Source organism: Triticum dicoccoides, chromosome 1B, assembly GCF_002162155.2.
Source record: "Triticum dicoccoides isolate Atlit2015 ecotype Zavitan chromosome 1B, WEW_v2.0, whole genome shotgun sequence".
In the NCBI taxonomy this organism is placed as follows: Eukaryota; Viridiplantae; Streptophyta; class Magnoliopsida; order Poales; family Poaceae; genus Triticum; species Triticum dicoccoides.
Window position 1 is genome coordinate 7,165,815 of NC_041381.1, and position 14,379 is coordinate 7,180,193.

The 14,379-nt window shown below is 40.6% G+C and overlaps 1 pseudogene; it reads left to right on the forward strand.

The window, feature by feature from the left end:
- Window positions 1-8,517: 8,517 nt before the first annotated feature.
- LOC119349936 lies at window positions 8,518-11,950 on the forward strand (annotated as a pseudogene).
- Window positions 11,951-14,379: the final 2,429 nt, after the last annotated feature.

Here is a 14,379-nt window from a genome sequence, read left to right on the forward strand (position 1 = left end):
ATTTATTTTTTTAATCTTACAAATAGCATCAAAAAGTACCAAGAACATCTTTCTCAATACTGTACCAAGAACAACATCACTGTCATCGCGGCATACTGTGATCCTGTACCAAGAACAGCAACATCAGCATCACGACCCAATATGATCTTGTACCAAGAACAACTTTCTTTTTAGAATTGTACCAAGAACAAGTTCTTTTCTAAATTTCTAGTAGTGTAACAAGAACTGCTTATATGTGGAACTGGAGGAAAGTATCAGAAGATACCATCCCTTAAGTGCAACCATGATACGAAGTTAGAAAATTCAAATTTAAACATGTCAAAAAATTCTGAAAAAAATCAAGGATGTTCACAACACATATGTCGACAACCCCTAAAAAATTCAAATCAAAATTCGAAATACACAAGGAGAAACAAAAAAGACAAATTCTTCAGATGTGAATAGTATCATTTTTGCTTTTGTCTTCATTTGACACTATTCATGATGGATTTGTCTTTTTTGTTTCTTTATGTATATGTCGAATTTCGATCTGAATTTTTTAGGGGTACGTGCACGCCTCGAATGGTTTTTCAGGTACACATTTGTGATGAGACAGTATTGGCTTGCGAAATAAATCAGCCAATGTGGGAAATCAAGTCCACACTAACATGTGATGCAACCAATTACACGGCAATAATTTACTTATAATAGACGTAAAGAAAAAGAGGTAAAACCTAAAATTTACTACTCCCTCCGTCTGAAAATACTAGTCGCATAAATGGATAAAATTGAATGTATCTAGAACTATAATACGTCTAGATACATCCATTTCGCTGACAAGTATTTTCGAACGGATGGAGTACTTTTTGCATGAAGTACAATCTTTCAGTTAAAATGCGTAAACGTGTTGTAGATTAAAAACTCCGATTTAGATTCTGAACTTGTTCCGCGAACAAAGGTAGTTCTTACTACAGGTACATATCCACCTCAATGGTGTTCGAGATACATATTTGTGGTGAGTTCTAAACTTGTTCCGAAAACAACAGTCGATGTTAGGGGAGGTACATATAAGCCTTGGATGGTGTTCCAAGTACACATTTGTGGTGAGTTTTGAACTTGTTCCGGGAACAACAGTCATGCTTGTTGCAGGTACATATAAGCCTCAGATGGTGTTTGGTTTTTTTTTATAGGGAGTTCTGAACTTGTTCTAAGAACATCAGTCGTTCATGTTCTAGGTACATATAAGCCTTGGATGATGTTGCCGGTACATTTTTTTGTGAGTTCTGAACTTGTTCCGGGAACACACAATTGATCTTTTTCCAGGTGCAGATAAGCCTTAGATGGTGTTCGGGGTACATATTTGTGGTGAGTTGTAAACTTATTGCGAGAACAACATTCGTTCTTGTTCCAGGTACATATAAGCCTCGGATTGTGTTCCAGATACATATTTGTGCTGAGTTTGCAACTTGTTCCAGGAGCACATAGTCGTTCTTATTTCGGCTACATATAAGCCCGATGGTGTTCCGACTACACATTTGTGGGGAGTTATGAACTTGTTGTGGAAACAATAGTCGTTCTTGTTCCACGTACATATAAGCTTCGAAAGGTGTTCGTGATATATATATTTGTGATAAGTTCTGAACTTTTTCCAAGAACAATGGTTGTTCTTGTTTCATGTACATATAATCCTCAGATATTGTTCTTGTTACACATTTGTGGTGAGTTCTGAACTTGTTCTAGAAACAAACAATCGTGCCTGTTCCAGGTACATATAATCCCCGGATGGACTTCCGGACACACATTTCTGATGAGTTATGAACATCATCCATGGCTTATATATACCCAGTACATCATCTAAGGGCTATATATACCTGGAACATAATTTCATGCTTATGTGTACCTGGAACAAAAATGACCGTGTGTTCCAGGAACAAGTTTAGAACTCACCATAAATGTCTACCAGGAACACCATCCAAGTCTTATATGTACCTAAAATTTGAATGACTATTGTTCTCAGAACAAATTCAGAACTCACCAGAAATAAATACCTCGACCACCATCCGAGCCTTAGATGTTCCTGGAATAAGAACGACTGTTGCTCACCACAAATGTGTACCTAGAACACCATCCGGGGGTTATATGTACCTGGAAAAAGAACTACTATGTGTTCCGGGTACATGTTCTGAACTCACCATAAATGTGTAACCAGAACACCATCCGAAGATTATATGTACATGGAACAAGAACGACAATTGTTCTCGGAACAGGTACATAACTCACAACAAATATGTATCCCGAACACCATGTGAGGCTTATATGTACTTGGGTACATGAACTACTGTTTGTTCCTAGATCAAATTCAGAACTCACTGTAAATATGTACCGGGAACACCATCTGAGACTTATATGTACCTGGAAGAAGTTCATAATTCACCGCAAATAAATACCCCGAACAACATCTGAGGTTTATACATACCTAGAACAAACAATATCTTCTGAGGCTTATATAATCCCCGAATGGACTTCCGGATACACATTTCTGATGAGTTATGCACATCTTCTGAGGCTTATATATACCCAGTACATCATCTGAGGGCTATATATACCTAAAACATCATTTCATGCTTATATGTACCTGGAACAAGAACGACCGCGTGTTCCAGGAACAAGTTGAGAACTCACCATAAATGTCTACCAGAAACACCTTCCAAGTCTTATAGGTACCTAAAACCAAAACGACTGTTGTTCTCGGAACAAATTCAGAACTCACCAACAATAAGTACCTCGAACACCATCCGAGTCTTATATGTACCTGGAAGAAGTTCACAAGCTGAACCAGAGATTTTAATCTACAATACGATTATGAGGTCGAACTGGAAGATTGACACTTCATTGAAAAAGTAGTAAATACTAGATTTTACCTCTCTTTACATCTAATTAAGTAATGGCGATGCTACGCGTTGGCTCATAAATCTTTTAAAAATTCCTGGATGGTGCTCAAGGTACAAATTTGTGGTGAGATACGAACTTGTTCAGGGAACACCGATCGTTCTTGTTCCAGGTACATAGAAGCCTCGATGGTGTTCGGGGTACATATTTGTGGTGACTTCTAAACTTGTTCCGAGAACAACAGTCATTTTAGTTCCATGTACATATAAGCCTCGGATGGTGTTCTGGTTACACGTTTGTGGTGAGTTCTGAACTTGTTCTAGGAGCACGCAACCATTCTTGTTTTAGGTACGTATGAGCCCCGGATGGTGTACTAGGTACACATTTGTGGTGAGTTGTGAAATTGTTTCGGAAACAACAGTCATTCTTGTTCCAAGTAAATATAAACCTTGGATGTTGTTCGGGATATTTATTTATGGTGAGTTGTGAACTTCTTCCGGGTACATATAAGCCTCAGGTGGTGTTCCCGATATGCATTTACAGTGAGTTCTGAATTTGATCCAAGAACACACAGTAGTTCATGTTCCCAAGTACATATAACCCTCAGATAGTGTTCAGGGTACATATTTGTAGCGAGTTATGTACTTGTTCTGAGAACAATAGTTGTTCTTGTTCCATGTACATATAAGCTTCAGAACGTGTTCTGGTTACACATTTACGGTGAGTTCAGAACATGTTCCCGGAACACATAGTCGTTCTTGTTCTAGGTACATATAACCCCCAGATGGTGTTCTAGGTACACATTTGTGGTCAACAATAGTCGTTCTTGTTCCAGGAATATATAATGCTCGGATGGTGGTCGAGTTATTTATTTTTGATGAGTTCTGAACTTGTTCCGAGAACAACAGTCGTACTAGTTTCAGGTACATATAAGACTTGGATGGTGTTCCTGGTAGGCATTTATAGTGAGTTCTAAACTTGTTCCTGGAACACACGGCCGTTCTTGTTCCAGGTAGACATAATCCTAAAATGATATTCCAGGTATGTATAGCCCTCAGATGATGAACTGGGTATATATAAGGGGAAACTCTTCCCCTCAGCCGGCTGATCCGTGGTGGACATCCGCCAGATGCGATGCTGTCGGATCGGATTCAATCGCATGGCTGCCTGGCGCTCTCTCTTGGTCCCACGTCCTCTCTATCTGGAAACATCAGCCAGTAACAGTGCCTCTTTATCCTCACAAGCGCAGACTGCTCATCCTTTCTCCTAGCACGTGCTATCCATCTCAAGCTCCCAGCCATGGCAATACGATTGCTCCTCTAGCCAGAAACCACATGTTGCCTCAAGATTGAAATCACGCCACGGAGACGTGGAGCGCCATCAACCTCACCACTGTCCTGGCACCTCTAGCGCTAGACACAGCCACATCACAACCCCTTATGTTCACGCACACTCTAAGTTTCTGCATCAACAACGGTGTTGCGGAACGGCTGCAACCGAAGACTGCGCGATGCGGCCGAAGATGTTGTTGCAATTTTTGTAGCAAGAGTCTTTTTTTAGAAAAGTAGGCGCGACGGGAGATGTCTTTTCAAAATTTTGCAACAAAGGTCTTGTTGCAGAAAATTAGAGGGGACTTGTTGTAGAAATTAGAGAATAAGAGGTTTTGCAATAGGGGACTTGTTGCAGAAAATCAGAGAAAAGGATGTTTCGCAACAAAGCTCTTGTTGGAGGAAATTAGAGAAGAGAAGGTTTCGCAACAAAGCTCTTGTTGCAGGAAACTATAGAGAGGAGGTTTCGCAACAAGAGTATTGTTGCAGAAAATTAGAGAAGAGAGACTGACGGCTTGCATCAGACAATCGAACGGCTTGCGAGGTGGCAGATCTTTCTAAAAGAACCGCCGGCCAACGCGTAGCACTACATACGGAAATGTGTATCCGGAACACCATACGGAGATTACGTGTACCTGGAACAAGTTCGACTGTGTGCTGGGAACAAGTTTAAAACTCACCACAAATGTGTAACAAGAACACCTTCCGGAGCTTATATGCACGTGGAACAAGAACGACTGTTGTTCCTAGAATCGGTTTTAGAACTCGCCATAAATGTGTAATTGGAACACCATGGGGCTTACATGTTGCCGGAATAAGAACGGCTATGTGCTCCCCGAACAAGTTCAAAACTCACCACAAATATGTACCTGTAACACAATACGAGGCTTAGGAACAAAAACGAATGTTGTTTTCACAATAAGTTTAGAACTCACCCCAAATATGTACTTCGAACACCATCTAAGGCTTATCTGCACCTGGAACAAAAACAATTGTTTGTTTCCGGAACAAGTTCAGAACTCACCATAAATAAATACCCCGATCACTATCCGAGGCTTATATGTACCTGGAACAAGAACGATTGTTGTTCCCGGAACAAGTTGAGAACTCACCAGAAATGTGTACTCAGAATACCATCCGAGGCTTATATGTACCTTCCCTAACATCGACTGTTGTTGTCGGAACAAGTTCAGAACTCACCACAAATATGTATCTCGAACACCATTGAGACGGATATGTACCTGGAGTAACAATGACTTTTGTTTGCAGAACATCATTACCATCATTATGAAATGTGATCTTGTACCAAGAACATACATTTTTATTACTGTACCAAGAACAGATGTGATCTTGTACCAATAACATATTCTTCTTTTTTATACTGTACCAAGAACAGTTGGATGTGGAACAGGACAGTTCGTAGCTTAATTGTCGGACACACCAGTTCACGTGCAAGTCTATTATATTATGCCGCACCTATTTACAGCTCCATAGGCAATATGCCTTTCTGCTACAGTGTACCACGAATAAAAAATCTCTCTTCTTTGTATATGAGGATGCGGCTGTATCTCTACACAAATCGAGGCACCGGGGAAGCCGTTTCAGCGACAGTCTAATTGCATGCAGCAGATACTACCCATTGGACAGCCCTGCCATGGAGGTGGCAGATTCCATTTTAAGATGTGTGACCCCACAAAGCGTGATCACGACTCACGAGGTAAATCGGTGTTTACCCTGCAGACCAGAATCGAAATGAGATATTGACAGGGCCAATGTCTGTAACACATATTGCAAACTGATTGCAATAAGCAAAAATCACAATGTAAATGACAAGGCTAACTTTAAAAGAGGTGGCTAACTTGGACAAGCTAGGAATTCCATGTTTGCCCGGTTCAGGAAACTAAATATAACTCTTTTTGCATACCAAGTTCAAGTTCTGCCAGCGAAAAACAAGATTTTAGTGTAACTAGATAATCTGCAACAAGTATTAATTTTGAAGGAATAGATTTGGCAGGAGTAGACCTGGCAGGATGTCTACAATATTAAAGGCGATGCTTGAAGGGACAACATGCAGACAGTGATCACAGGTCACACAGGGTCTAGGAGGCTCATTTTTTACACACACCGGCCGGCTATACTGAATACTCTATGACAACTGTCAGCACACTTGAATCCGCCCCACATATCATTCTCCTTTCAGCCACTGATGGAAAGTACTTCTGGCTCACGAACTCTACCGTTCCTAGCTAGCCAATGGGGACTATGTCTATTTGGACGCAGGGACGCGATCAATGCAGCCGTAACTAGCACTACGTACACACGTTTTCCAGATGAGTTGTGGTGTACAGTGTAGGCATCCAAATGAGCAGGCACTCGTATTTTGAATCGCGAGCGACATGTTTAATCCTTTTTTTTTTATGTACCATCGTGCGACATGTCATGTCCACGTCTCTGTTACTAGGGGGAATCAAACCTACAGGCATAGCGTCAGTCTAGGCCTAGCTCCGTTTGAAATACAAATACTACATCCGACCGCTGCGTTTAGCAAACAGTACAACTGGTAATAGCTTGCTCGCTACAGTAAATGACACATATCCCTATGAACTGGAATCTGGACCAACGGTGAGATAAGGGGGTGCCTAGACCCCCGGGTGCTAAAAATCCGTTCTCTTTTCCTAATCATCAAACTTTACAATAAGATGTTGTATTTAGTCAGCCCAAACATAAAATTGGATTAGTCTAAATACATTTTGTACTTTGTAAGAGGCAGTACGCAAGGGAAAAGAACAGCTAAACACCGAATTCTCTAATCAAAGTTGTGATTGAGAAACAATATCTTGTAAGGACATCTTCAACTCTTTAGCCTCTGTGTGGCCGCCATTCCCACCCCTCCCAAAAAAATAACATGCACAACAACTGGAACTTTTTCTTTTTGCCTCGGCTGAAACTAATTCATCCTAGAGACAACATTTTGAGATATATATCCTGAACATGTCGGTATACTCTCAAGACTGTGGAATCCAATAAGATGATTATTTTCTGTAAACTCCAGTAATGTTTTGGTGTTACATCTCAACAATTTGGTGTCATTTACAGGAGATTAAAATCAATACCAACTGATTAATCATGACCGGCTAATTTCTAGTTCTACCAGCTTAAATTCAAGACTTTGCCGGCGTCTTCCTTACCAACTGATTGATCACAACGGGCCAATGTGAATCAAGTCCATGGTTACTGAATAATCCTAGTTGGCCAATCTCTAGTTCATGGAATCTTAAGATTATGATTTTACATGTAAATGGAAGCTGCCCGCTCCACCAAGTGGAGGTAAAACAAATGTAAGGGGATACGTGCACATGAATGCAAACCACGTCAAGACTTAACTGCTGACTAATCATCACCTTTTTCTAATCATCAGAGTTTATAGTAAGACGATGTATTCAGTCAGTCTAAACTTAGAGTTGAATTAGCCTAGATAGCTTTTGGATTGTGGAAGAGGCAGTACGCAAGGGAAAATAACTAGTCCCTAACGGCATCTTCAACGTTTTCTAGAAAACTGATCCATATTAATTGAGCTGGTTTTAAACACCGAATTCTCTAATCAAAGTTGTGATTAAGAAATAATATCTCTAAGGGCATCTTCAACGCTTGGCCTCTGTGCCCCCCATAACTAAACCAGCTTGACTTATTAATTTTTGTTCTCAGCTGAAACTGACTACTAACATTTTGAGACATATCCTGGAACATGTTTGTACTCTTATGCTCTCAAGACTGTGGAATCCAGTAAGGTGATTTTCTTTCGCAAACTCTAGTAATGTTTTGATGTTACATCTTAACAATTTGGCGTCATTTAACGAAGATTAAAACAGTCAAGTCCTACAGAGAAAGGACAGCTTCAACAAACCTCAAAGTACGATGGGGACTAGTAAACCAGGATGGAGATAGTAAACATGGCCGTAAACTGCTCCCTCCATCTCATAATACTATACCGAGAGTGAGAGAGTCTAATATGTTCACACCTTGACAGCAAGTTGTAACTAAATGTACATCTGGCTCTGTTTTGTCAACTCTAAACCTGACATATAACTTGTTCTTAATGATGCCCATGTTGCCTGCTCTCCGATCGTACATTAATATTGTGGACCGTCCTCCTGAGAAGGATAGCAGTAGGTGAGTCCTTGTTACTTTGGTTAACGAGGGGTTGCAGTAGCATTTATGCGAGTAAGCCAACTGGCCGTTCTTCATGCTCTTGTAACACCATCAAGTGCACAAACACAAATACAAACACAAACACGAGTGTGGTGTACCGAGACAAGGAGTAGAGAGAGAGATGGATGTGGTGAGTGCTTCGAGGGGAGCATTGGGCCCTCTGTTGGGGAAGCTCACCGATCTGCTCGCCAATGAGTTTAAACGCCTGAAAGGGGTGCGGAGTGAGATCCGCTCTCTCAAAGCTGAGCTGACCAGCATGCATGGTGCGCTCAAGAAGTACACAATGATAGAAGATCCAGATGAACAAGTGAAGACATGGATATCGCTCTTAAGGGAGCTGGCATACGATACTGAAGATTGCTTTGACAAGTTTATTCACCAACTTGGCAGTGGCAGCAACCATCGTGGCTTCAAGGAGTTCTTCCGAGGGATTGCTCGGTGCCTCAAGACCACTTGGGCATCGGCATGGATTTGCAAACCAAATCGATGACCTCAAGGCTCGTATCAAGGAAGTCAAAGATCTCAAGAGTAGTTACAAGCTTGATGATATTTCTTGTAGCAACTCCAGTCATGGTGCTGGAGATCATCGACTTGGTGCTCGCTTTAGTGAAAACCTAATTGGCATAGATGGTCCAACAAATGATCTTGCCAAGTGGATGGTGGAAGAAGAAAATAGCTCAACCAAACATCATCGCAAGGTGTTGTCAATTGTTGGGTTTGGTGGAGTGGGAAAGACAACATTAGCGAATGAGGTATATGGCAAAATTGAAGGGCACTTTGATTGCATGGCTTTTGTATCCATCTCACAAAAGCCAGAGATAAAGAAAATAGTCAAGGATCTGATCTATAAAGTGCCTTGTCCGAAGGATTATACAACAGGCATCGAAAACTGGGATGAAATGACATCTATTGAAAAGCTGAGGAACCTACTACAAGATAAGAGGTAACTTCAGATTTATTTCTACTTTTTTGCAGAACATTTGCAAGCGTACATTTTCATTTTCTCCGATTTACTCACTGACTGTAGTACTCCCTCCGATCCATATTACTTTTCGCTGATCTAGTACAACTTTACTAGAAAGTTGTACTAGATCAGCGACAAGTAATATGGATCGGAAGGAGTATTAACTTTTCATATATAGAACAATACTGCACAAAATTTGATAATATAAAGTACTCAAACCACTCAAAATATCGGGAGTTGTTTCTGTGGTTCTGTGCAAAGTAATTCTGGGAAGGCGAGGGTCTACCATAATCACCAACAGCATGTCGTAATATCAGTTTCTGTAAGCATGAAGACTGTAGATGGAGAGAAGTAGCAGTGATAAACAAATATTTGGAGACTTCCAATAGATATTCATATTAATTGCAAAATGCAAAGATCGTACCCAGTTACTGTAGGATTCATATGGAAACGTATGTCGTAAGCATGATTTAAGGATTTGAGCACCTGTAGCAAGAGTACACAATTTTGGAGTTTCATTGTTGTTTACTTTATCTAATCAAGTTCATTCTCCATTCTATCTATTAGGTACCTCATCATCGTTGATGATGTATGGTCTATATCAGCATGGAATAATATCAAGTGTGCTTTTCCAGAGAATAACCGCTCTAGCCGGATTATAGCTACTACACGCATTTTTAATGTAGCAAGATCATGTTCCCTTAGTACTGATGACCGTGTCTATGAAATGAAGCCGTTAAATGGTTTTCATTCTGAAAGTTTGTTTCTCAAAACAATATTTGGCTCTGAGGATTGTTGCCCTGATATGCTGAGAGATATCAAGGATGAGATCTTGAAAAAATGTGGAGGCCTACCTTTGGCAATTAACAGTATATCTCGTTTATTGGCAACAGGACCAATTAACAAACGAGAGTGGGAGAAGGTGAAAAGGTCGATTGGTTCTGACCTGAGCAGAAGCCAAAGTCTAGAGGGAATGAAAAATATATTATCCTTGAGCTACAATGTTCTTCCTGGTTACCTCAAGACTTGTTTGTTGTATTTAAGTATTTTCCCTGAGGATTATGTCATTGACAAAGAGAGGTTAGTCAGGAGATGGATAGCAGAAGGCTTCATCTCTGAAGAGCGTGGACAGAGCAAACAGGATGTTGCCGAGAAGTACTTCTACGAGCTTATCAATAAAAACATGGTACAGCCAGTGGACATTGGTCATGATGGTAAGGCTCGTGCCTGTAGATTGCACGACATGATGCTTGAACTTCTTATTTCTAAATCAGCCGAAGAGAATTTCATCACTGTGGTAGGCAGCGGGCAAACACTTTTGGCAAATCGCCAAGGTTTTATTCGAAGACTATCAATCCACTACATTGACCAGGAGGTTGCATATATATTGGAAAATGAAGATCTGAGCCATGTTCGATCTTTGACAGTGACAAGATCAGGTTGCATCAAACACTTGCCCAGTCTTGGTAAATTTGAAGCTTTACGTGTATTAGATTTTGAAGATTGTGAGGATGTTAAGGAGTATGACATGAGCCCTATGGACAAGCTATTCCAGCTAAAGTTTGTCAGCTTTAAGAACACATACATATCAGAGCTGCCACAAAGAATTGTGAGGCTAGATGGGCTAGAGACGCTAGATCTTAGGAATACATACATAGATGAATTGCCTGCTGGTATTGATCAGCTCATTAAGCTACAACATCTGCTCACTGGAAGTGGCCCATATAGATACAGATATAGATATGGGAGAATGAAGGTACCAAACGGGATTGGGAATATGACGAGCTTACAAGTGGTCTCAGGCTTTAATATTTCCCTCAGTTCAGTTGGTGCAGTGGAGGAGCTCGGGAATCTGAATACTTTGAATGAACTCCATGTGCATCTGGATGATGCAGACAATAGGTGTGCAGATATGTTACTCTCCTCTCTATGTAGGCTTGGAACATGCAAACTCCAATGTTTCTGGATATCCAGCCAGCAAGATTCAAATTCGCTCGAGTTCTTAGATTCTTGGTCTCCTCTGCCATCTTCACTCCAAATATTTGGGATGACGACCACAAGCTACTATTTTCCAAAAATTCCAAAGTGGATTACACCAGCACTCACTAATCTTACATACCTACTACTTATTGTTGGTGACGTAACACAGGAGGAACTTGACATGCTTGGAGAGCTTCCTGGTTTACTCTATCTGGAACTTTGGTTGATAAAAGGGCAAAGGAGGACGCTTGCTGTGCAAGGCAGAGGATTCCAATGGTTGAAGGAGTTGCACTTTCGTCTTGCCTATAGCACTTCTGCTGCGGTTAACTTTGTATTTATGGAAGGGGCGTTGCCAAATCTTGAGAAGCTTGATGTCCCGCTTTCAGTGGTAACAGAGAATGGGTATTATTTTGGTATCGCACACCTCGCAAGTCTGAAAGATGCAAAATTTCGTCTTGACAAGGAGGCAGACACATTTTCTTCTGAATACAAGGCTGCATCAGTTGCCATAAGGAATGAAACAAGTGCCCATCGCAACCGCCTCGGAGTAACTATCGTGGGAATAGAGGACGGCACCGATGAAGAGAATGACGATGAATGAACTTGAACTGGTTCTCTCTTATCATGACATTTCATCAACAACGCGGGAGGTATGGTTCACTATTACCACTTTCTAGCTGTTCATGCTTTCAACTTTAGTAATCACCCTGTTCACTTCAGTACGGAATATGTACTCCCTCCGTCCCAGAATGTTTGACGTTTTTTGACACTACACTAGTGTCAAAAAACTTCAAACATTCTAGGACGGAGGGAGTATTTATTTTGTCTCCATAATACCAGCAGCAAGTTTGGTCACGGTCGTGTCCTATATCTGTTTTGTAGGGGGGGGGCGCTTTCTTTTAGAAGTACGTGCAACGGTGGCATTTGTCTGCTGTTTGGTTGATCGGAATGTTGCGATGGAGATGGAAGATACATATACTCCGTAGTACAAGTACTGGTGACCTTCTGGAAAAATAAAGGACTACTGGGTTTTGTGGTGGCGTTGTGCTATTTGCTATTACTCCCTCCGTCCGGAAATACTTGTCACTGAAATGGATGTATCTAGATGTTTTTTAGTTCTGGATACATTCATTTTCATCCATTTTGATGACAAGTAATTCGGGATGGAGGGAGTACCTCCGACCTAAACAAGTGTCGCAAGTTTGCGGAGGGAGTACATGATATTCGTATATCCTTGTGAACTTTGTGTTAAATTATTGTGGCTAAGAATTATTTAGCTCGCCTCAGGGTGGAGTTTTGTTGTTGTGTAAATTCAGTTTTCAGTATGCGCTTTTGAGTGCAATGTAAATAAATTACATGATATATCATGATACTTTTATGGAAGTTATTACTTTGTACTAAATCAATATTACGGATTGAGGGAGTAATATTATTGGTTAACCAAGAATTATCTGGTTATATACATCCTAGAGAGAGAGAGAGAGAGAGAGAGAGAGAGAGCTAAGATCTTCATGGTACCTCTAAAGCAACAGTCACCGTTCATTGTGGCCAACGAAGGGCCCAGATTCATATGTATTATTCATTTATTGACAAAAAAACAGTACAGAAGACCCGTATCCCACCAGTGCTATTTCCTCTCCTGCGCTGGTAGATGTTCCACAGCAAGGCAAGGTGTTGAGGATCAAGCCTGGGGCCAGGGGGACCAGCCGTTCACCAACAAATCCGCTTCAGCCACCTGTCGCCGCCCGGTGAGAGGTGTCCGCCCCTTGTCAGCCCGTGGATACATAAGATCCATGTTAACAACTTGCTAGCCTTTGTAGACATTCTACTGATCGCCTCCCTCCTCCAAATTCTCTTCTCCGTGAAATCGATGCTCAAATTACCAAGACCAGCAAAAATCAATGGTTTTCTTCCCTGTGGCATCAATCACCTAAAGTTGTAGAATTTGATGCAAGTGCGGCCCGAAGCTCGGTGGTGGGGCTTCGCAATGGGGAGGAGGATGCCGACGGGGCCGCCGAGAGCTCGGGGTAGACCGGAGCGGCATCGAGGTGGCGGATCTTGGCATCGGAGGCTGCAGGCCGTAAGACAAAGAGTTGACGACCAAACACACACAGGCAAGCGCTCCCTGGGCCAGACCATTCATGGTCATGATCCGGGTTTTTTTATATATTTTTGTTGTTTTATTAGGAATATTTTTATTTCACAAATTTTTTAAAATTATTAATCAGTTTTCAAGAAAACGAAAAAAATATACTTACGAGAAATGAAGTTTATGTTCCTGTATGTACATATAATTGTTGATACATATGAAATAAAATGTTCAACAATTATTTAAAAATTGTCCGTATATATATATATAATCAGATTCATTCACTTAAAACATGTACATATATAGAAATAGAAATATTCACCTCATATTTAGAAAATGTTCACATATTTAAAATTTTATATTTTAAAAAATTTCAAGTATTTTAAAATGATATACAAAATGAAAAGCAAAATATTAAAAAGGAAACTAAAAAACAAAACCATGACAGAAAACAGAAAGAGAGACAATAAAGTAAAAAAAAAATCAGTTGAACTGGTAAGGATGAACAAAAAAACCCGATGAAACCAAAAGAAACTAAAAAGTAAAGGAAAACCCAGCTACAATTAGTACCTCGTGTCTGGTAGTTCATCCACACACGTCAGATTATTCCGTGTAATTCATTCAGCAATGCACCTTCCCGAAGATCAGGCATGTCAGCTTTTTCAGTTAATCCAGAGGATGCATTAATTTGAAAACATTAAAGCCAGTTCACACTAACTCATCTATATATTGCAGCTACAGTTTGTAGCCTTTTGCAGGAAATACGAGTGCAAACCTTCATATGGAGATTGTTGGGCAAAGCCTTACCATCTGCATCCAGAGCATCTTTCTTCCAGGGTATGGTTTGTATCAAGTTTGGGACTCAAGAGTACAGGAAACCATTAGCCAATTCTTAATTGTATAAAAAAGAATCAATGGCGATGGTCTACGCTCATACTCCC